This window comes from Primulina tabacum, chromosome 14 (assembly GCF_025594145.1).
Source record: "Primulina tabacum isolate GXHZ01 chromosome 14, ASM2559414v2, whole genome shotgun sequence".
NCBI lineage: Eukaryota > Viridiplantae > Streptophyta > Magnoliopsida > Lamiales > Gesneriaceae > Primulina > Primulina tabacum.
Genome location: NC_134563.1, coordinates 24,892,023 through 24,916,494, shown reverse-complemented (window position 1 = coordinate 24,916,494; position 24,472 = coordinate 24,892,023). Strand labels below are relative to the sequence as shown.

Here is a 24,472-nt window from a genome sequence, read left to right as displayed (position 1 = left end):
ATCTACAATATTGGTGGCAAGCATGAAATAAAAATCTTCTCACAAGTAGGATCAAATTAAGCAACAAATAAAGTTACCAAAGAAGTGACAGTTTTACCATGCTCTAGCATTTTGACCATATCTCTCAAATTACTTGGTCAAATGGTTAAAAAAAATACCACAATTCAAACAACTCAATTATCTACATGTTTTGTTTTATGTAGAGAAGAAAATTCGGATGGGAAGATTTTCAAAAGTGATATGTATTAAAATATAATTTCTTGGAACACCAATGAAGACTTATGTGTAAAAAAATAAATTTTATTTGTGGTTGTCTCCCCAAATTTGGCTATAAATAGGGGTGCAGTGTAATGAATTAGGATATCCCTCATTTTATGAACAAACCTTTGAGTTCATAATATTTCTCTCTTTGTTTTTCTTTTATTTCTTCATTTAAATATAATTTGCATGTTAATTTCATATTCAAAGTTTTACACTTTGAATAATGAGTAGCTAACTTCCCAAAGTTGAGATGAAAAGGTGAAACTCTTGGCATGATAATAAGGTTATTAAAAGGTAAGAATCTATATTTTATATTATTTAATCATTATTTATTGTTTATGTTATATTTATTTCTTTAAGCATTATTATGCCCTTTAAGTGGGAGTTTTGATTTATTGTTGCTATATGTTACACTCAATTTTGGAACAATTTAAATGTTAGTTTGGTATTACCAATCATTTAAAGTGGATGCCTTGATTTATTGTATATGAATATATCATAATATAAATTTCTTGGTACCATTTAAATTTTTGTTTGATATTACCAACCATTTAAAGTGGATGCCTTGATTTATTTTATATGAATATATCATATTATTAATTTTTTGGAACCATTTAAATGTTAGTTTGGTATCACCAATCATTTAAAGTGGATGCCTTGATTTATTGTATATGAATATATCATAATATTAATTTCTTGGTACCATTTAAATGTTTGTTTGATATTACAAACCATTTAAAGTGGATGCCTTGATTTATTATATATGAATATATCATAATATTAATTTCTTGGTACCATTTAAATGTTAGTTTTGTTTTACCAACCATTTAAAGTGGGAACCTTGATTTAGTGTTTACAAATATATATATAGCACAATAAATACTTTAAAACATTTATAAGTTTTGGTATATATACTAATAAGATAATAATATATAATATAATATAAATATGATTATTTAATATATTGGAACCATTTTATTAAGTGAATTTCAATAATGTTCATTAATGTTAACTTTATTAAAATACCAAAAGTTTAATCTCAACTACTTAAATTAAAATTTGAAGTTAAAAATTACCAATTAAAGATTCAAACAATTAAACGAAAAAAACAAAAACAAAAACAAAAAGACATTGTAGTGGATTTGTAATTACCTTAGCTTCCCTATGATACAATATTCGGACTCACCGAATTATACTACTTGTGGACAACCTGCTCTTGGGAGTGCAACAATCAAAGTTGCATCAAGTTTTTGGCGCCGTTGCCGGGAAAATATAATTTAATTTCAACTTTATTTAATTTTGTTTATAGTTTATTTTTCTTTATTTGAATTTTTATTTCTTTTGTGTGTTTTTATTCTTTTTCTTTTGCATTTGCATGAGCATTTGGTCATGTACACTTAGTGGTCGACTCATTCGAAATAACCCTTTATTTTTACAAAACATGGCGGAAGAACCCATCCAAGAAAATGAAGATGAAATTCAATCTCAACATTATCATGATAGAAGAAGAACACTTAGAGATCACATGAATCCTACATGTACTAGTTCACCTTCATGTCTAGTTTTTCCCTCTGATGCATCTCATTTCAATTTTAAGCCTGGTATTATCCAACTTTTACCCAACTTTCATTGCTTAGATTCTGAAAATCCATACATGCATTTACGAGAGTTTGAAGAAGTGTGCAACACATATAATGATCTAAATTGTAGCATGAACACCATTCGACTTAAGCTTTTTCCTTTTTGTTTAAAAGACAAAGCTAAAACTTGGCTACAAAATCTTACATCGGGATCCATTCGAACTTGGGATGAATTGCAACAACAATTTTTGAAAATTTTTTTTCATCTCATAGAACAAATTCTTTCAAAAGACAAATAATCGCTTTCACTCAAAAACAAGGAGAAATTTTTTATCAGTGTTGGGATAGATGCAAAGAATTGCTTAATCTTTGTCGACATCATGGTTTTGAAATTTGGAGAGTTGTTTCTCAATTTTATGAAGGCTTAACACCTAAAGATAGGCAAATGGTTGAATTTATGTGTAATGGAACATTTGAAGATAAAGATCCAAAAGAGGCAATTGAGTATCTCGATTCATTAGCTGAAAATGCTCAAAATTGGGACATTATAGGTACAATCAAACCAGCAAACAAGATTCAATCTCCCACATCTGGTGGAGGTATGCATACCCTCAAAGATGAACATGATCTCCAAGCTAGATTTACCTCTTTGGCAAGAAAAGTTAAGGCACTTGAATTGAAAAAGAATGGTCAATTAAAATCTGTTCAAAAAATTGCGTGTCACATATGTGATACGAGTGATCATTCTACAAAAGATTGTCCCACTTTGTCCTCTTTTAAAGAATGTCTCCATGAACAAGTCAATGTTTTGAACAATTTCAAAAGGCCAAATTTTGAACCATTTTCTCAAAATTACAATTCAGGTTGGCGAAATCATCCAACTTTTAGTTGGAGGAATGATAATGCTGCACAATTTTCACAACCACATTTCCAAAATCAACAAAATTTTCAAAATTATGCACCTTATGTTCCTCCACCCAAAAGGAACTTGGAAGATATATTGAATAATTTCATTGTAAAGCAAGAGTCTATCAATACTCAAACTGCTCAAACCATGACAGATTTGAAAGATACTCTTGCTAAATTTGCATCTGCACTTAATGTTCATGAAAAAGGTAAATTTTCTTCACAACCACAGCCTAATCCCAAGGATCATCATTCACAAACTGGAACTTCTGGAATTCAACCAATGGATGAGGTAAAATCTGTTATTACCCTTCGTAGTGGTAAGGTTGTGGAAAAATCCATTCTTGAACCTTGTGAAGATGATGATAAATCAACTCCAAAGGGTAAGGAAGTGGAATCCATAACTTGCGAAGAGGAGGATCAACAGACAATGTCACCACCATTCCCTCATGCATTGAAAAATACCAAAAAATCAAATTTGAATTCTGATATATATGATATTTTTAAACAAGTAAAAGTTAATATTCCTTTATTAGATGCAATAAAGCAGGTACCATCATATGCCAAATTTTTGAAAGACTTGTCACTGTGAAAAGAAAATTGAATGTGAAAAAGAAAGCATTTTTAGCCGAACAAGTAAGTGCAATCATTCAAAATAATAATACTTTGAAATTCAAAGACCCTGGTTGTCCTACTATTTCATGTATTATTGGAGAACGAAAGATTAAAAAAGCCTTGCTTGATCTTGGAGCTAGTGTGAATTTACTTCCATATTCATTTTATCAAGAACTCAATCTAGGCGAGTTAAAACTTACTTCGGTAACATTTTTTGTCACGCTATGTAGGATATTCACACAAGTGGAGTTTCACTCTCTGTATGAATTTATCCATGACGCGTATATTCTTTTGCTGTGCCTAAATCATGACGGTACGACGAAGCGTCGGTGACATCCGGCATTGTTTAACAATTACTTGAAAACAATTAAGCCTCGTATCAAAATGCCAAAAACCAGTCTTTTTCATAAATTAAACATTGTCTTTACATTGACAATAGAATTAGAAATACATCAGAGTTTCAAATAGCGGAAACGAAAGGAAAGCAAAATCTTGAGTTCTGATCTTGATCTCCGGTTCACCAACCCCAGAAAGCATCTTGCTCTTCCTCATTCAGTTGCTCCTCATTTTTATCTGAAATTTGTAAGGGGTGAGTGTTTTGGGAAACATTCAGCAAGTGGGGGTCGATCGATTCCAAAGATACATATAGAACTTAGTTTTCTTAAAACGTTCTTTTAACAGACTTTCAAAACTTAATATTCTTAGCTTATCAGGACAAAGACAAATCGAATAAATGACAGAATTCATCAGATGATTCAGAACAATTCAGAAACAGATTAAATCAATTCAGAACAGAACATATCAGAACAGAAAGGACACTGTTACTCATCTCATTTCCATGGTCAAATTGTCCCCAATATGTTAGTCCTCTAAGGGGTGAGGCCAGAACATGATTTTATACCACCAATGGGGGCCAGAACAGAACATGGTTTTATACCCACCAATGGGGGCCAGACAGAACATGGTTTTATACCCACCAATGGAGGCCAGACAGAATTACAATTCTCGTCCCATATCAAATTGAGTCGTAACACTGTACACAGAATTCAGAAACAACAGATAGACTTATCAGATTTCTCAGAGTTCAACATTTCAGATTTTTAGACAGACACAGCGGAATCAAAGATATTCTAAGAGCGAACGAAGCATATAATCGATCGAAATTTTAAAAGGTAGACTGACATTTTCGAAATTTAGGACACACATACATGCATGTCATACTATTGACATCAAAGTTTAAAATACAACAAAATATGTAACAAAAGCCCACTTACTTGAATTTTTATACAAATCTCTTCTTTGAAATTTCGGCATCACTTCGGCGCAACTTCAAATATACTGTCTTCGATCGGGGAACAATTTGGTACGGGGTTATTGTACTGGAATGCACGAACTTTCCTTCTTTTTCCCTTGCTTGACTTGGCCGAAACTTGTAGGGTGAGGGGAAAGGGGAAAACCGAATTTCTTGCTTGCTTTTAGGGTGCCTTTCTCTCAACCTAGATGAGTGGTATTTATAGGCACAAACACCCTTCCACCTAGCCACCCCTTGGCCTGAATTCTTGGTCACCAAGAAAGGCTTGAATGTAATCATAATGTTGGTCCAAAATTTCATGCATAAATCTCCAAAATCCCATGCATTCTTCAAGTTCTAGATTAGTCATGAATGTGGCTCAAAATCTCATGAACTTCTTAATTGTCACCTTGATTTTCTAAAGGGTCATTTCATGCATCATCAATATGTCCTAGCCCTTAGCTCCTCCCGCAGCTCCTTCATGGGTTAATGCAAAGGTTAATTCTTGCACATTTAATTTGTCCAAACTTTTGGCTCAACTTATAGCTCTCTTTTTGGTCTTGTTAGAACAAACTTGGTTGAGCTGCTTTGAGCTGACAGATCGTGTCTTTGAGCTGGGGTTTTACTCCTCTCATGACAACTCTTCGATGGATGCGGTTATTTGCAGCTCGGCCTCCTATTGAGCTAATCCCCGAGCTTTGAAACTACCTCCTCAAGTTATATTAGCTGAAAATCTAGTTCATATTTAAGTTTATAATTAGAATGAAAGTGTTCTGATCTTAGATTAAGCTAAATTTTAAGCTTGTATATTTCTTACCTGATTTACTTTGGATCGGAAGATCCCGGGTTCTCACATCCCTCCCTCCTTATTAAAAGTTTCGTCCTCGAAACTTGCATTAGCTTGATCTTCTGAATAGGTGAGGGTATTGTGATCGCATTTTCTCTTCGAGTTCCCATGTTGCCTCTCTTTCAGTATGATTTGACCACTGTACCTTGACATAAGGTATTGTCCGATTTCTCAAGCACTTGGTCTTTTGTGTCCACTATTCGGATAGGGACTTCTTCGTATTTAAGTTCTTCGTTGAGGTTTCCTTCAATCATTAATGGTGCAACTTTGAGTACGTGACTAGGGTCTGCGACGTATTTCCTCAGCTGCGAGATGTGGAAGACATTATGTATTCTGGACATATCAGGCGGTAAAGCTAGACGGTAGGCTAAGGTTCCTACCTTCTCCAGTATTTCGAACGGTCCCACATATCTCGGATTCAACTTTTCGGATTTACTGAACCGAACTACTCCTTTCATGGGAGAGACCTTAACGTAAGCTTTCTCACCAATTTCCAACTGTAAGGGTCTTCTACTCAGATCGGCCCAGCTCTTCTGCCTATCTTGGGCTGCCTTGAGTCTCTCATTGATTATGATTACTTTATCAACAGGTTAACTGAATAAGTTCTGGTCCGGTAACAGCTTTTTCTCCGACCTCATCCCAATATAGAGGCGACCTACACTTCCTTCCATACAATGCCTCATACGGAGCCATCTCGATGCTACTGTGATAGCTGTTGTTATAGGCAAATTCGATCAAGGGTAACTGTTCACTCCAATTTCCAGAAAAATCCAGTGCACATGCCCTCGGCATATCTTCGAGGGTTTGAATTGTCCTTTTGGTTTGGCCATCAGTCTAGGGATTATAGGCCGTGCTGAGAGTAACATTGGTTCCCATAGCCTTTTGGAAACTTTTCCAAAATCTTGATACAAATCTTGGATCTCTGTCAGACATAATACTCGCTGGAACTCCATGTAGCCTCACTATGTTGTCCACATACAAAGTGGCTAATTTATACAAATTATAATTCATTCGTACTGGCAAGAAATGGGCAGACTTGGTCAATCTGTCAATGATCACCCGGATCCCATCGTGACCCTGTCTTGATCGTGGTAGTCCTACTACGAAATCCATGGAGATGTTATCCCACTTCCACTCTGGTATCTCCAATGGCTGTAAAAGTCCTCCAGGCCTTTGATGTTCCGCCTTGACTTGTTGACAGACTAAACACTTAACAACAAAGACAGCTACATCTTTCTTCATACCGTTCTACTAGTAATTATTTTTCAAATCCCGGTACATCTTGGTGCTTCCTGGATGTATTGAAAATATCGATTTATGTGCCTCGGCCATCACTTGTTCCCGAATTACATCGAAGTTTGGCACATACAATTGTCCTTTCATCCAGAGTATCCCATTTTTGTCAATTTGAAATTCTGGAACTTTTTCTTCTTGGATTTGTTCCTTAATTTTAAGGATGGAGGTGTCTTGACTCTGCTTCAATTTGATGGTCTCTCGGAGATTTGGTTGCACTGATAGGGAATTTAAGTTCACCTTCCCAGGGTTCCTTCGACTCAACGCATCTGTCACCTTATTTGCCTTACCCGGATGGTAATTAATTGACAGGTCATAGTCCTTGAGAAGTTCCATCCACCTTCTTTGCCTCATGTTTAATTCTTTTTGAGTGAAAATATACTTGAGGCTCTGGTGATCAGTAAAAACTTCGCATTTTACACCATAAAGGTAGTGCCTCCATATTTTAAGCACGAATACCACTGCGGCTAATTCCAAATCATGAGTGGGGTAATTCTGCTCATATGGTTTTAGTTTCCGTGAGGCATAAGCAATTACCTGACCCTCTTGCATAAGCACCCTAATCCTACCTTTGAAGCGTCACTGTAAACAGTGAAATTCTTACCATCCTCGGGAAGAACTAGTACTGGTATGGATGCGAGTTTTGTCTTCAGGGTTTCAAAGCTTCTTTTACATTCTTCATTCCAAATGAATTTCGAATCTTTCTGAGTAAGTTTGGTGAGTGGAATGGCTATCGAAGAAAATCCTTCCACAAATTTTCTATAGTAGCCTGCTAAACCCAGAAAACTCCTGACTTCAGTCACTGTCTTTGGTTGTGGCCAATCCTTGATTGCCTCTACCTTCTTAGGGTCTACTGACACTCCTAATTCAGAAATTATATGTCCTAAGAACGCCACACTTTTTAACCAAAATTCACATTTCTTGAATTTGGCGTATAGTTCCTTTTCTCGAAGTGTCTGCAAAGTGAAACGCAGATTCTCTTTGTGTTCTTCTTTACTTCGTGAGTACACAAGGATATCATCTATAAAGACAACCACAAACTTGTCGAGATATGGTTTGAATACCCGATTCATCAGGTCCATGAATGCTGCAGGAGCATTTGTTAGGCCAAAAGGCATTACCGTGAATTTGTAATATCCGTATCTTGTCCTAAAAGCAGTTTTATGGATGTCTTCCGCTTTGACCTTCAACTGATAGTAACCAGATCTCAGATCTAGTTTTGAGAAGACCTTGGCTCCCTTTAACTGATCGAAAAGATCATCTATTCTTGGGAGTGGGTACTTATTCTTTATGGTGATCTTGTTAAACTCCCGGTAGTCAATACATAGCCTCATGCTTCCGTCCTTTTTCTTTACAAAAAGCACTGGGGCTCCCCATGGGGATGCACTGGGGCGAATCTGCTTCTTGTCTAGTAATTCCTGCAGTTGCTCCTTTAGCTCCTTTAATTTACCTGGAGCCATTCGGTATGGCGCCTTTGATATTGGTGCAAGCACCAGGGACCAAATTGATTTCAAATTCTACTTCCCGATCTGGTATCTCTCCCGATAGTTCCTCGGGAAAAACGTCTGAAAATTCTTGAACAATTGGAATATCCTCCAACTTTGGGACTTCTTCTTCTTTGATTTCATTGATCACTGCCAAGTAAATTTCTTCTCCTCCCTTTATAGCTTTCCAGGCTTGTGAAGCCGATAGTAGAGATTTTATTTCTTTGGATTTTCCGTGATATACGACTTCCCCTTTTGTCGGAGTTTGAAGTCTAATATCTTTCTTTTGACAGTCTAATATGGCATGGTTCTTGGCTAACCAGTCCATTCCAAGGATGATGTCAAACTCAACCATATTGAGTTGAATTAATTCCACTTCAAAAGTTTGATTGTTGATACAAATTTTACAGTTTCGATACACTTTGTGTGTTTCAATTGTTTTGCTGGCAGGTGTTGCTACTCTTAACGGTTCACTAAGAATATCATGCTCAAGTTTAAGCTTTTTAGCAAATCTTCTAGACACAAATGAATGTGTGGCACCACAATCAAACAAAGCATATGCAGGCATTTTATTGAGTAAGATGGTACCTGCCACCACTTCATTGGTGTTATCAGCTTCCTCTTGGGTTATTGCATAAACTCGAGCATTTGTTTTGTTTTCATGTTGCTTGCTGGGCCCCGTCCCTTTGTCCTTGTTGTCAGGACAATCTTTAATTCTATGACCCACCTTTCCGCACTTAAAACAAGCGCCTGTCTTCCGATGACATTCTCCAACATAATTCTGTCGACATGTATCACACAACTTTCCTTCGGTGTTACCAGCACTGCCAGAATTTCCTTTGAAAGACCCACCTGAATAATTTGGTTTCTTAAACTTGGGACCATTCTGAGTAGATTGATTGCTCATCGGTCTTTTGTTCTTGTTTTCTTCCTCGCGTCGCTTGATATCAGTTTCTGCGCTCATTGCAGCGTCCATCAAATCCGCAAAGCTGTTTGGATTGAATACTGCCAATGCCGACTGAATTCGACTGTTGAGTCCCTTCTTGAATCGATGCATTTTTAACGTTTCATCTGACATGATCGTTGGGACATAGGTTCCCAGATCGTTGAACCGTGAAGTGTATTCCATCATTGACATGTCCGGAGCCTGTTTGAAGTTTTCGAATTCACCCAACTTCTGTAGTCGAAATTCAGCGGGATAATATTGTTTTAAAAATTCTCTCTTAAAAATCTGCCATGTGATCTCTTCCACTTCTGCCAAATATGGCAACACAGTTTCCCACCATTTCCTAGCTCGGTCTTCCAAAAACGGTATTACAACCTCCACTCTCAGTTCTTCAGGTATCTCCAGTAAATGTAGTTGTGTTTCGACGTTCTTGAGCCAGTTGTGGCTAACTTCTGGGTCTGGGTTCCCATCGAAAGTTGGAACTCGATTCCTTCTGAGATTCGTAATGGTACTTGATCCCACGCGGTTGCAGTTCAGGTGGTGGTTGGATGGCGTTAGCCAATGGGCTGACGAATCCTTGTAACGTTGCAGCTACGATAGTAGCTATTGCCATCATATCCTCTTGACTAAGATTCACTCTGGGTGGTGGTGGATTTTTTTTTTGTTGGCACCACGGGGGTTACGGTTGTTTTGGGGTGGTCTGCCTACCATTTCCTATAAACATGTATTTTATTAATTTGTTTGTCACAATATTTAATCAAAGAAATAATTTCATTAAATTGTAAAAATTTTCATACAGCCCAATATTTTTCAAATGATTAATCAAATATTTCTAGATACAATCAAAGCCTATTCTAGAACTCTCTCTCCCTACTCGTCTATTACTTCTCCGTCCCCTACTGCTTCATTAATTTCTTCCTCCACAGGTTTCTCTTCCAGTTGTTCTATGAGTTATTCCATATTGACCATCTCATTTTGTAGGTGTTCAATGTAATTCTGCAGTTGTGTGTAGTGGTGATCGAGATTGTTTACTTGATCCTGTAGTTCTTGTATTGTTGATTGGCTTACGTTTTCATCGATTTCTTGCTCTTCAATCCGCTCCTGAAGACGACGTTGGGTTTTGAGAAGACTATTATCCCGAATTTCAAGCGTAAAAATCCTATCTTGCGCTTTCTTCAACTCTTGCTTGGTGATCTCGTGCTGACACTCTGACTCTAGATGATAAGTCGCGTAACGTCTAACGTCTTCGCGTAGTTTCTTCTCTTCCACTCGGGCCTCACGAAGATCCTCCATCATGCACACGTTATTTTCGTCCAACTGATAGTTATCTCTCTCAAGTTTATCATTCTTTTCTTTCAGTGTTTTAATTTCTGACTCCTTTTCTTGAAGTTGTTTCTGAAGTTCATTTATAATGCTTTAAAAGTCCATGTTGGTTTCCTATAAAACATTTAAATAAGATACTCATCCATTCTTAAATATGCAATAAGATAATAGAAAGTTTCAAAATAGTTTGGTACACATATTATTTTCTCAGTCACAAATTTACTACAATCCAGATCCTTTATTATAATGCTAATCTAATCGAACATCTCTCCGCCGTCGCTGTCACTAGCACTGTCGTCTCCGGCCATGTAATGCCCTAGATTGTATGTGGATAAAATGAAAAGATGAAGTGTTGCTTGAAGAAAGGGACCGCACCCGCGCCTAGAGAAGCACCGCACCCGCGGTGCATGGACAGGAAGATGGCCATTTTACAGTAGGGTCACCGCACCCGCGGTCCAAGAAAGAGTGCACCCGCGGTTGATGGACAGAGAGTTGGAAATTATTTACAGAAATGACATCGCACCCGCGGTTCAAACGTAACCGCACCCGCGTTGATGTCACCGCACCCGCGGTCTTATATGTAGCGCACCCGCGGTCGTCGATTTTGGAAAATGAATGGACTGTCGAAGCTTAAGCGCACCCGCGGTCTAGACGGAGCGCACCCGCGGTGCCCTGTGCGAGAAAGCCACCCTTAATTCTTAGGAAGACACATGGCATATATATAAATAGAAATGTGCTGAGTCTTCACTTTCACCACTTCCATCAGCTGAGAACGTGAGAGAGTGGGGAGAAGCATCAATTCCTTTTGCTTTAAGGTTATGATTTTGGAAGAATTACACATCCAAACTTTAATCCAAGCATAGAATCTTGCTCCTTTCATTAAGGGCTACAAAAGGATGTAAGTTTGGTTAAGTTTTAACATGTTTTGAAGTATACATGTTGGAGAAATGCTGATATACTTGTGATAATATGTTCTTGAGATGATTGATATCGTAGAAATGCAACCGGATCGAAGAACGGACGTTGTATGCTATAGTTATTATTTTCCAGCATGTTTAGAATTAAATATGCAGATTTTGAGTACTATCATGTGCTTATGATGATGATTATGAGTTGAGAATTATGAATTGGTGATATATGTTGAGAGATGGATTGACCGGTATCGAGAAATTACGTTGTATGCCGTCAAATTATACCGAGATCAAGTATTGAATTGGATAGGTGTTGATTGAGATTGGAGATTAATAGAATATGTATCAACATTTCCATTTCAGATTTGGTATTGACAGATTCGTCTTCGAGACTTTGACTACGACACAGATTGTGCGACTGAAAGGTATAATTCATGTTTTGTTTGGGGAAGACACAACTCAAATGAGATTCAATTTGAGTTTCCCAACCAAATCACATACTAGAATTGTCGTTTATCTTTTGATATGAATTTGATTGGTTTATAGATTTATATTCAAATCTCTTGATAGGATGCTGTCTTGTTTATAGATTTATATTCAAGCTTTTCAGATAGGAGAGTCATTGGCAGATTTACCAAACTAGATATTCGGTGGTATCGACGCTTCGGATCAGATTCACTCCGATTGTAGACATTCGATACAGACATGACCGAAGTCTAGGAATAAGACGTACAGTTACCCCAATTGGGAGGGTAGGTGACAGACAGTGACGTCTTATTCACACCTGGATCCCTAGAGTAGAGTCGAGTCGAGTCAAGACATGATTTGAATTGAATTGCATGTTTATATAGATTGGTTTCATAGACTATGGAGCCCATTATTATTGCTTTGATTCATGATTTATGATTATGTATCAGCATGTATACATGTTTTATACTGGGATTTGTTCTCATCGGAGTTTCCGGCTGTTGTTATGTCTGTATGTGTGGCATAACAACAGGTGGGGCAGGATCAGGGCCGCGACAGAGATGAGAGATAGACATAGCGTGGTGATCACGGGCGTAGCAGATGAACTAGTAGTTGCACTTTTGATATGTACTGTATTTAATTACTGGTTTGTAGAATACGAATAAAACGAGGCATGTATATTATGTTTGTTGTAATGAAATGAATATAGAATTATCTTGTGCTTGAGTTGTAAACATTTGATTTAATGTTAAAAGCAAAATTTTGACCCGTAATTTTGAACAAGGATCCGATTAATCCCGAAAAAAATTGAGTTAGAGCCCGGGTCCCCACAACAGGTGGTATCAGAGCAGTAGGTTCTGTAGACTGAGATAGAATAGAATGAGCGGGGTAGATCGAGTCTTCTTCCTTGCTTTTGATGTGCTAGCATGATTTAATGCTTTTCCTATTATATGTTGTATTGTATCTGAGTTGATTTACAGCATATACTTGTAAAGACTGAATCAGAACCGATTCTGGATCAGAGGTATATGATCAGAGGAGGGCTGAGACAGATTGTATAGATTGTATCCTAATCTGTTTGATAATCAGATATGCCGCCTAGAAGAATACCACAACCAGCTGTAGGTCAAGTGCTTGAACAAGGTAGTACGTCAGGTACTCAGATGGATGTTACTGCGACACCGATGGAGACTTTGTTGAAGAGATTTCAATCATTCCATCCACCTATCTGAAGGGCACAGAAAATGCAGTGGATTGTGAGAGATGGTTAGACGATATAGAGATGTTGTTTGAATCTCTGGCTTATACAGACGAATGGAGAGTGAAGTTGATTGGGCATCAATTACAAGAAGTGGCAAAAAGTTGGTGGCTTACAGCGAAACGAGCCCTGGAGCATAGAGGTATCGATATTACTTGGAAAGTACTTAAAGATGAATTTTATCAACGTTTCTTTCCAGTGTCGTATCGAAAAGACAAAGGGGCCGAATTCGCCAACTTGAGACAGGGGCAATGGAACATAGAGGAGTATGTTGCCAAGTTTTCTTCTTTGCTCCGATTTGCGTCACACGTGGCAGGAAATGACGAAGCGGTCGCCGAACAATTCATCAATGGTTTGAATCCGGACATTTTTACTTTGGTGAACACGGGACGACCTAATACCTTTTCTGATGCGCTGAATCGAGCGAAGGGAGCAGAGGCTGGTTTGATTAGGCAGCGAGGAGCTTCCTATAGTGTTAAGGGTCAGAGACCGCCACAGCCTGCCGCACAGTTTCCACCACCTCCTCCTCGATTTGATAGCGGAAGCAGTAGTAGTGGCAAGAAGGATTTTTTGAAAGTTAAGGGTAAGCAGTTCAAGAGAGCAGTGAGCAGTTCATCGAGCTTCAGTGGGTCAAGACAGAGAGGTCCTGGCCAGAGTACAGATGTGACATGTGTATATTGTACTACTTGTGGAGGCCGACATGCCACAGAGCAGTGTCAGGGAGTGATGGGCAGATGTAACATATGTAAGCAACAGGGACATTTTGCCAGAGTTTGTCCCCAGAGAGGTGCCCCGAGATTTCATAGTGCAGGGTCATCAGCATCAGTGACTCAGCCTGAGAGGCAAGCTTCGTCTGTCCATTCCTTCTAGCCCACGCCTACACAGTCTCAACCTAGAGCCAGAGGTGGCCAGACAGTGAGCCAACCTCCCAGACAACAGGCTAGGGTGTTTGCACTGACCGAGGAGCAAGCCCAGGATGCGCCAGATGATGTTATTGCATGTAACTGTTTTCTTTGCGGTTATCCTGCATATGTATTGATAGATACAGGTGCATCACATACATTCATATCAGAACATTTTGCATTGACACATGCATTGCCTGTCGAGTCATTGTCTACTGTAGTGTCTATTTCTTCTCCGTTGGGAAGTGGTCTGATATCTGTGACTTCAGTTAGACATTGCTTACTACAGTTTGAAGGGCATGAGATCGATTTAGAATGTGTTGTACTTGGTTTATCTGATTTTGATTGTATTGTCGGGATTGACATGTTGACTAAGTACAGAGCCACCGTAGATTGTTTTCACAAGATTGTCAGATTCAGACCTGAAATGACAGAGGAGTGGAAATTCTACGATAAGGGTTCCAGATCTCGGATTCCCTTAGTATCTGCTCTGGCTATGAGTAGATTGTTGCAACAAGGAGCAGAAGGGTTCCTCATTTATTCAGTAGATTTACTGAAATCGAGCCCGGCATTGGCAGATTTGCCAGTAGTATGGGAGTTTGCAGATGTATTTCATGACGAGATTACAGGGTTACCTCCAGCTCGAGAGGTAGATTTTAGTATTGATCTTATTCCAGGCACCGTTCCTATATCTCGAGCTCCGTATAGGATGGCGCCTATAGAGTTGAAGGAATTGAAAGCACAACTAGAAGATCTTCTAGCCAAGGGATATATCAGACCCAGTGTATCTCCTTGGGGCGCACCAGTGCTATTTGTGCGAAAGAAAGACGGTTCTATGAGATTGTGTATAGATTACAGGCAACTGAACAAGGCAACGATAAAGAACAAATATCCTTTGCCTCGTATCGACGACTTATTTGATCAGTTGCAGGGATCTTCTATCTATTCCAAGATCGATATGAGATCTGGATATCACCAGCTGCGAGTACCAGATATTGATATACCAAAGACAGCATTCCGAACCAGGTATGGACATTACGAATTTATTGTCATGCCTTTTGGTTTAACGAATGCCCCAGCGGTATTTATGGGACTGACGAACCGCGTCTTTCAGAGATATTTAGATGAGTTTGTGATTGTTTTTATCGATGATATTTTGGTGTATTCAAAGAATTTGAATGAGCATGCCAACCATTTGAGAATTGTGTTGCAAACATTGAGAAATGAAAGATTGTATGCTAAACTGTCAAAGTGTGAGTTTTGGCTGAGACAGGTTGTCTTCTTGGGTCATATCATACCTGGAGATGGTATTTCTGTGGATCCGAGTAAAGTGGAAGCTGTGATCAGTTGGCCGAGACCGACTTCGGTGCCTGAGATACGCAGTTTCATGGGTCTAGCAGGGTACTATAGACGATTCATCAAAGATTTCTCCATTATTGCAAAGCCGATTACCCAGTTGACACAGAAGAATGCACCATTTGTGTGGTCTGAGGATTGTGAGTCTAGCTTCTTAGAATTGAAGAAGAGGCTGACAAGTGCACCTGTCTTGATGATTCCTTCAGGTACTGGCGACTTCGTTGTATATTGTGATGCATCCCACAGAGGGCTAGGATGTGTTCTTATGCAGCGAGGTCATGTGATTGCATATGCCTCTAGACAGCTGAAGCCACACGAGATTCGATACCCCATTCATGATCTTGAATTGGCGGCTATCGTATTTGTCTTGAAGATCTGGCGTCACTATCTTTATGGTGAGAAATTTGAGATTTACTCTGACCATAAAAGCCTGAAGTATCTGTTTTCTCACTCAGAGTTGAACATGAGGCAGCGTAGATGGCTTGATCTACTAAAAGATTTTGATTGCGAGATCAAGTTTTATCCAGGGAAGTCAAATGCAGCAGCAGATGCCTTGAGTCGAAAGGTTTGTGCCCTATCCTTATCGACGATAGGTGTTTCGAATTAAGTTGAAGATTGTTGTTTGTCTGGTTTAACATTTGACACAGATAGTAGACCATTAAGACTTGCCACGATTCAAGTTGAGCCAGATTTGATTATGAAAATCAAAGAAGCTCAAAGAACAGATCAGAATATACAGCAGTCAATTCAGATGGTCAGATCAGGACATCAGTCTGAACATCAGGTAAGTGATTTTGTCCTGTATGTGCATAACCGTATTGTAGTGCCAGATGTTTCAGAGTTGAAACAACAGATATTGTCAGCAGCGCACTGTAGTCGGTTCAGCATTCACCCTGTGGCAAAAAGATGTACAACGACTTGAAGACACAGTTCTGGTGGAAACAGATGAAATCAGATATTTCCGAATATGTGTCTAATTGCTTAAATTGCCACAGGTGAAGGCCGAAAGAAAGAAGCCCGGAGGTTTACTTCAGAGTTTGTCTATTCCTGAATGGAAATTGGATCACATTTCCATGGATTTCGTGACGAAGTTACCTCGATCGTCCCGGGGTTGTGATGCGATTTGGGTTGTGATAGACAGATTAACCAAATCAGCGTGTTTTATTCCGTACAGAATGACGTACAGACATGATCAGATGACTGAGATAATGTCCGAGAGGTAGTCAGATTACATGGTGTGCCGAAGTCTATCGTATCAGATCGTGATCCACGATTCACTTCTCACTTTTGGCACAGTCTGCAGCAGGCTTTAGGTACGATATTGCACCTAAGTACTGCTTATCATCCACAGACAGATGGACAGTCAGAGCGGACTATCCTAGATTTTAGAGGATATGCTAAGAGCTGTAGTGCTAGACTTTGGCACTAGTTGGCAAGATTCACTACCGTTGTGTGAATTCTCGTACAACAACAGCTATCAAACGAGCATCGAGATGGCACCGTTTGAAGCATTGTATGGCAAGAAGTGCAGATCTCCGTTGTACTGGGATGATATATCTGAAGTACCAGAACTTGGGCCTGATATGATTCGGGAAATGACTGAGAATGTGAAGATCATTCAGAAGCGAATGAAGACGGCACAGGATAGGCAAGCCAAATATGCCAATATCAGACGTAGACCGCTTGTATTTGAAAAAGGGGACAGAGTATTCTTGAAGATTTCTCCCTTTAGAGGCATTGTCAGATTTGGCAAGCGTGGGAAATTGTCTCCTAGATACATCGGTCCATACGAGATTCTTGAGAAGATTGGAAATCGAGCATATCGACTGGCTCTTCCTCCTTCTCTATCCGGGATACATGACGTTTTTCATGTATCGATGCTACGTAGATACATGCCAGATTATTCTCATGTCATTCGGCCTGACGAAGCTGAGCTGGATCAGACGTTGAGTTATGTTGAACAACCAATACAAATTCTTGATCGGAAAGAGAAACAGCTCAGAACGAAGACTATTCCACTAGTGAAAGTCCAGTGGAGTCGTCATGGCACCGAGGAAGCGACTTGGGAGAGAGAAGCAGATATGAGACAGAAATATCCCGAGTTATTCTCATGATGTGAGTATTTATTCAACTTTTGATTTTACTACTGTTTGTACATACTTTGATTAATTGATTTCACGTTCGAGGAAGAACTAATATCTAAGATGGGGAGAAATGTAATGCCCTAGATTGTATGTGGATAAAATGAAAAGATGAAGTGTTGCTTGAAGAAAGGGACCGCACCCGCGCCTAGAGAAGCACCGCACCCGCGGTGCATGGACAGGAAGATGGCCATTTTACAGTAGGGTCACCGCACCCGCGGTCCAAGAAAGAGTGCACCCGCGGTTGATGGACAGAGAGTTGGAAATTATTTACAGAAATGACACCGCACCCGCGGTTCAAACGTAACCGCACCCGCGGTCTTATATGTAGCGCACCCGCGGTCGTCGATTTTGGAAAATGAATGGACTGCCGAAGCTTAAGCGCACCCGCGGTCTAGACGGAGCGCACCCGCGGTGCCCTGTGCGAGAAAGCTACCCTTAATTCTTAGGAAGACACATGGCATATATATAAATAGAAATGTGTTGAGTCTTCACTTTCACCACTTCCATCAGCTGAGAACGTGAGAGAGTGGTGAGAAGCTTCAATTCCTTTTGCTTTAAGGTTATGATTTTGGAAGAATTACACATCCAAACTTTAATCCAAGCATAGAATCTTGCTCCTTTCTTTAAGGGCTACAAAAGGATGTAAGTTTGATTAAGTTTTAACATGTTTTGAAGTATACATGTTGGGGAAATGCTGATATACTTGTGATAATATGTTCTTGAGATGATTGATATCATAGAAATGCAACCGGATCGAAGAACGGACGTTGTATGCTATAGTTATTATTTTCCAGCATGTTTAGAATTAAATATGCAGATTTTGAGTACTCTCATGTGCTTATGATGATGATTATGAGTTGAGAATTATGAATTGGTGATATATGTTGAGAGATAGATTGACCGGTATCGAGAAATTACGTTGTTATGCCGTCAAATTGTACCGAGATCAAGTATTGAATTGGATAGGTGTTGATTGAGATTGGAGATTAATAGAATATGTATCAACATTTCCATTTCAGATTTGGTATTGACAGATTCGTCTTCGAGACTTTGACTACGACACAGATTGTGCGACGAAAGGTATAATTCATGTTTTGTTTGGGGAAGACACAACTCAAATGAGATTCAATTTGAGTTTCCCGACCAAATCGCATACTAGAATTGTCGTTTATCTTTTGATATGAATTTTTATTGGTTTATAGATTTATATTCAAATCTCTTGATAGGATGCTGTCTTGTTTATAGATTTATATTCAAGCTTTTCAGATAGGAGAGTCATTGGCAGACTTGCCAAACTAGGTGTTCGGTAGTATCGACGCTTCAGATCAGATTCACTCCGATTGTAGACATTCGATACAGACATGACCGAAGTCTAGGAATAAGACGTACAGTTACCCCGATTGGGAGGGTAGGTGACAGACAGTGACGTCTTATTCACACCGGGATCCCTAGAGTAGAATCGAGTCGAGTCAAGACATGATTTGATTTGAATTGCATGTTTATATAGATTGGTTTCATAGACTATGGAGCCCATTATTATTGGTTTGATTCATGATTTATGATTATGTATCAGCATGTATACATGTTTTATACTGGGATTTGTTCTCATCGGAGTTTCCGGCTGTTGTTATGTCTGTATGTGTGCATAACAACAGGTGGGGCAGGATCAGGATCGCGACAGAGATGAGAGATGGACATAGCGTGGTGATCACGGGCATAGCAGATGAACTAGTAGTTGCACTTTTGATATGTACTGTATTTAATTACTTGTTTGTAGAATACGAATAAAACGAGGCATGTATATTATGTTTGTTGTAATGAAATGAATATAGAATTATCTTGTGCTTGAGTTGTAAACATTTGATTTAATGTTAAAAGCAAAATTTTGACCCGTAATTTTGAACAAGGATCCGATTAATCCCGAAAAGAATTAAGTTTGAGCCCGGGTCCCCACAGGCCACCTCCATCGGTGCTACCTCCTCTTCCTCCATGCTCTCTATTACCAAATGTAGGTAGTTATTCTGATCCTGAAGTCTGTCCATAGCGCTGTGGAGCTTCGAAATGTACCGATCCTGCCTGGCGTTGTACTCCTCCTGGCGCTGACGGGTCTGAGTAGCACGTCCTCGCTCTAGCTCCACTCTTTCCAATAAATCCTTGTTAAGTGCAACTAAGCGCGTGATGCGAACGGAATTGGTCGGTATCTGCAGCAGCTGGCTCTCCACCAATTCCAGATGATGAGTCAATCGCTGTACATCAGTCTCAAGTATGTGTCTAACCTCACTAAGCTCTTGTTTCTCCAATCTTTCCTTGGCTAGTTGCGCTTTCAAAGTCGCGATCTCCCTAGTCTGATTATCAATCGTAAGCTGACGCATGCGAAGGGCAGCCTGAGCGCGAGTACGTGGAGCAGCTATTTCCTAGGATAAAAATCGAAAGTAAAGCATTAGAATTGTATAAAGGATAGAAAGGCACAAATAGTAGAAACAAAGTTGTCGTGGAAAATTTTCGATACTCAGAGTTTGTGGGATGATCGAAGGGATAGATTTTTTTTGAAGTCTATTCGGGAATTAGGAAACAGATGAAAGTTAGACTTCAAGAACGGATGAAAGTTGGACTCAAATTGGATACACTAGGCTTTTGCCAAAATTTGACTTTGTCAAATTTTGTCTATCAAAATCCCAGCGGGATTATGAACCTGGCGGCTCTGATACCACTTAAATGTCACGCCCAGAGTCCGAAGCGTCGGTGACATCCGGCATTGTTTAACAATTACTTGAAAACAATTAAGCCTCGTATCAAAATGCCAAAAACAAGTCTTTTTCATAAATTAAACATTGTCTTTACATTGACAATAGAATTAGAAATACATCAGAGTTTCAAATAGAGGAAACGAAAGGAAAGAAAAATCTTGAGTTCTGATCATGATCTCCGGTTCACCAACCCCAGAAAGCATCTTGCTCTTCCTCATTCAGTTGCTCCTCATTTTTATCTGAAATTTGTAAAGGGTGAGTGTTTTGGAAAACATTCAGCAAGTGGGGGTCGATCGATTCCAAAGATACATATAGAACTTAGTTTTCTTAAAACATTCTTTTAACAGACTTTCAAAACTTAATATTCTTAGCTTATCAGGACAGAGGCAAATCGAATAAATGACAGAATTCATCAGATGATTCAGAACAATTCAGAAACAGATTAAATCAATTCAGAACAGAACATATCAGAACAGACAGAACACTGTTACTCATCTCATTTCCATGGTCAAATTGTCCCCAATATGTTAGTCCTCTAAGGGGTGAGGCCAGAACATGGTTTTATACCCACCAATGGGGGCCAGAACAGAACATGGTTTTATACCCACCAATGGGGGCCAGACAGAATTACAATTCTCGTCCCATATCAAATTGAGTCGTAACAGTGTACACAGAATTCAGAAACAACAGACAGACTTATCAGATTTCTCAGAGTTCAACATTTCAAATTTTTAGACAGACACAACGGAATCAAAGATATTCGAAGAGCGAACAAAGCATATAATCGATCGAAATTTTAAAAGGTAGACTGACATTTTCGAAATTTAGGACACACATACATGCATGTCATACTATTGACATCAAAGTTTAAAATACAACAAAATATGTAACAAAAGCCCACTTACTTGAATTTTTATACAAATCTCTTCTTTGAAATTTCGGCAACACTTCGGGCAACTTCAAAAATACTGTCTTCGATCGGGGAACAATTTGGTACGGGGTTATTGTACTGGACTGCACGAACTTTCCTTCTTTTCCCTTGCTTGACTTGGCCGAAACTTGTAGGGTGAGGGGAAAGGGGAAAACCGAATTTCTTGCTTGCTTTTGGGGTGCCTTTCTCTCAACCTAGATGAGTGGTATTTATAGGCACAAACACCCTTCCACCTAGCTGCCCCTTGGCCGAATTCTTGGTCACCAAGAAAGGCTTGAATGTAATCATAATGTTGGTCCAAAATTTCATGCATAAATCTCCAAAATCCCATGCATTCTTCAAGTTCTAGATTAGTCATGAATGCGGCTCAAAATCTCATGCACTCCTTAATTGTCACCTTGATTTTCTAAAGGGTCATTTCCTGCATCATCAGTATGTCCTAGCCCTTAGCTCCTCCTGCAGCTCCTTCATGGGTTAACGCAAAGGATAATTCTTGCACATTTAATTTGTCCAAACTCTTGGCTCAACTTATAGCTCCCTTTTTGGTCTTGTTAGGACAAACTTGGTTGAGCTGCTTTGAGCTGACTAGATCGTGTCTTTGAGCTGGGGTTTTACTCCTCTCGTGACAACTCTTCGATGGATGCGGTTATTTGCAGCTCGGCCTCCTATTGAGCTAATCTCCGAGCTTTGAAACTACCTCCTCAAGTTATATTAGCTGAAAATCTAAGTTCATATTTAAGTTTATAATTAGAATGAAAGTGTTCTGATCTTAGATTAAGCTAAATTTTAAGCTTGTATATTTTTTACCTGATTTACTTTGGATCGGAAGATCCCGGGTTCTCACACTTTTACTTGCCGATAGATCTGTTAAAGTTCCAAAAGGTATGGTAGAAGACGTGTTGGTCCAAGTTGATAACTTTGTATATCCTGTTGATTTCATAGTTTTAGATACACAACCTATCGAAGCTTGTACTACAATTCCTGTAATTTTGGGTCGTCCATTTTTAGCAACTTATAATGCTCTTATAAATTACAGGAATGGAATAATGAAGTTGTCATTTGGTAACATGACCTTGGAGCTTAATGTTTTTAATCTTTGTAAGCAACCACATGACAAAGGAGATGAAAGTGAAGATGAAAATCTTATTGAAACTCTTGTGGAAGAAAACATTCAAGAAGAGAGTACTCGTGACCAATTAGATATTTTTTCAATTGAAAGTGTTAAAGAAAATATTGAAATTGATCTTGATGATTTTATCAGGTATCACTCGTTACTAGATCAGAGAAAGAATTTGAGGCAAAATATGAGAACAAAGACAAACCACCCATATTGGAGTTAAAACCCTTGCCAGAAGAATTGAAGTATGCATTTCTTGGAGAAGATGAAACATAGTCGGTGGTAATTTCTTCCAAACTAGCAAGTGATCAAGAAGGTAAACTAGTTGATATACTTAAAAAACATAAAAATTCAATTGGTTGGACACTAAAAGATCTCAAGGGCATTAATCCACTAATTTGCACTCACAAAATTCATTTAGAAGAAAATGCTAAAACATCTCAACAACCACAAAGGAGATTAAATCCACACATGAAAGATGTTGTGAAAACTGAAGTTCTCAAACTACTTGATGTTGGGATTATCTACCTTATTTCTGATAGTAAGTGGGTAAGCCCAACACAAGTAGTTCCAAAAAATCTGGCATCACAGTGATAAAAAATGAAAAAGGTGAATTGTTAATAAGTCGAGCCCCATCTAGTTGGCGGATGTGTATCGATTATAGAAAATTAAATGACGCCACTAGATAAGATCATTTTCCATTACCATTTTTGGATCAAATTTTAGAAAAAGTAAGCAGGTCATCCCTGCTACTGCTTTCTTGATGGATATTCAGGCTATTATCAAATTCTCATTGCACTCGAAGATGAAGATAAAACTACATTCACATGTCCTTTTGGAACATTTGCATTCAGAAAGATGCCATTTGGACTATGCAATTCCCCAGCAACATTTCAAAGATGTATGCTAAGCATTTTTCGCGACATGGTTGAAAATTGTTTGGAGATTTTCATGGATGATTTAACTGTTTTTGGGAATAAATTTGATAATTGTCTTGAAAATTTGGAAAAAGTTTTAAAAATATGCGAGGAAAAATGTCTTATTTTAAATTGGGAAAAATGTCATTACATGATTACTTCAAGGATTGTTTTGGGACATGTTGTGTCATCTCATAGGAATTGAAGTTGATAAAGCCAAAGTTGATGTCATTGCCAATTTACCCCCTACAAAAACCATTAAAGAAATTCGCTCATTTTTTGGACATGCTGGATTTTATAGGAGGTTTATAAAGGACTTTAGTTCAATCTCTAAACCCATTTGTAACCTCTTAACAAAAGACACTGCATTTGAGTGGACTCAAGAATGTCAAAATGCTTTTGATAAAATCATTCGACATTTATCATCAGCTCCTATCATGGAACCTCCTGATTGGTCTTTACCACTTGAAATCATGTGCGGCGCGAGTGATTATGCAGTCGGTCCAGTATTGGATCAAAGAAGAAACGGTAAGCCTTATGTGATATATTATGCAAGTAGAACTTTAAACAATGCTCAAATGAATTACTCTACAACTGAAAAAGAACTACTTGTTGTAATATTTGCATTAGATAAATTTCATTCTTATTTGATTGGATCAACGACTATTGTGTTTACTGATCATTATGCTATTAGATATTTGTTGACCAAACAGGATGCAAAGCCACGACTGATACGATGGATTTTGTTCGCTCCAAGAATTTGACATTGTGATCAAAAATAAAAAAGGAACCGAGAATGTCGTAGCCGATCATTTATCGAGACTAGTAACAGGATCATCTTGTGAAATGACACCAATTAACGATAATTTTCCTGATGAACATCTATTTTCAGTTACTACTACACCTTGGTTTGCTAACATAGTAAATTTTCTTGTGACAGGAAAAATGCCACCGCAATGGAGTTCGCAAGATAAAAGAAAATTTTTGAATGAGGTAAAAAACTTTTATTGAGATGATCCGTATCTGTTCAAGTATTGTCCAGATCAAATTTTTCGACGTTGCATACCCGACAATGAGGTAAGTAATGTAATTAAATTTTGTCATTCAGAAGCATGCGGAGGACATTTTTCTTAAAAAAAAAATGGCTGCAAAAATCTTGCAATGTGGATTTTATT

At 38.5% G+C, this 24,472-nt stretch overlaps 1 pseudogene; it reads left to right on the top strand.

Annotated features, from left to right (window-relative positions):
• The first annotated feature begins 695 nt into the window (after positions 1-695).
• Positions 696-24,271, top strand: LOC142524916 (uncharacterized; annotated as a pseudogene).
• The last annotated feature ends 201 nt before the right edge of the window (positions 24,272-24,472 follow it).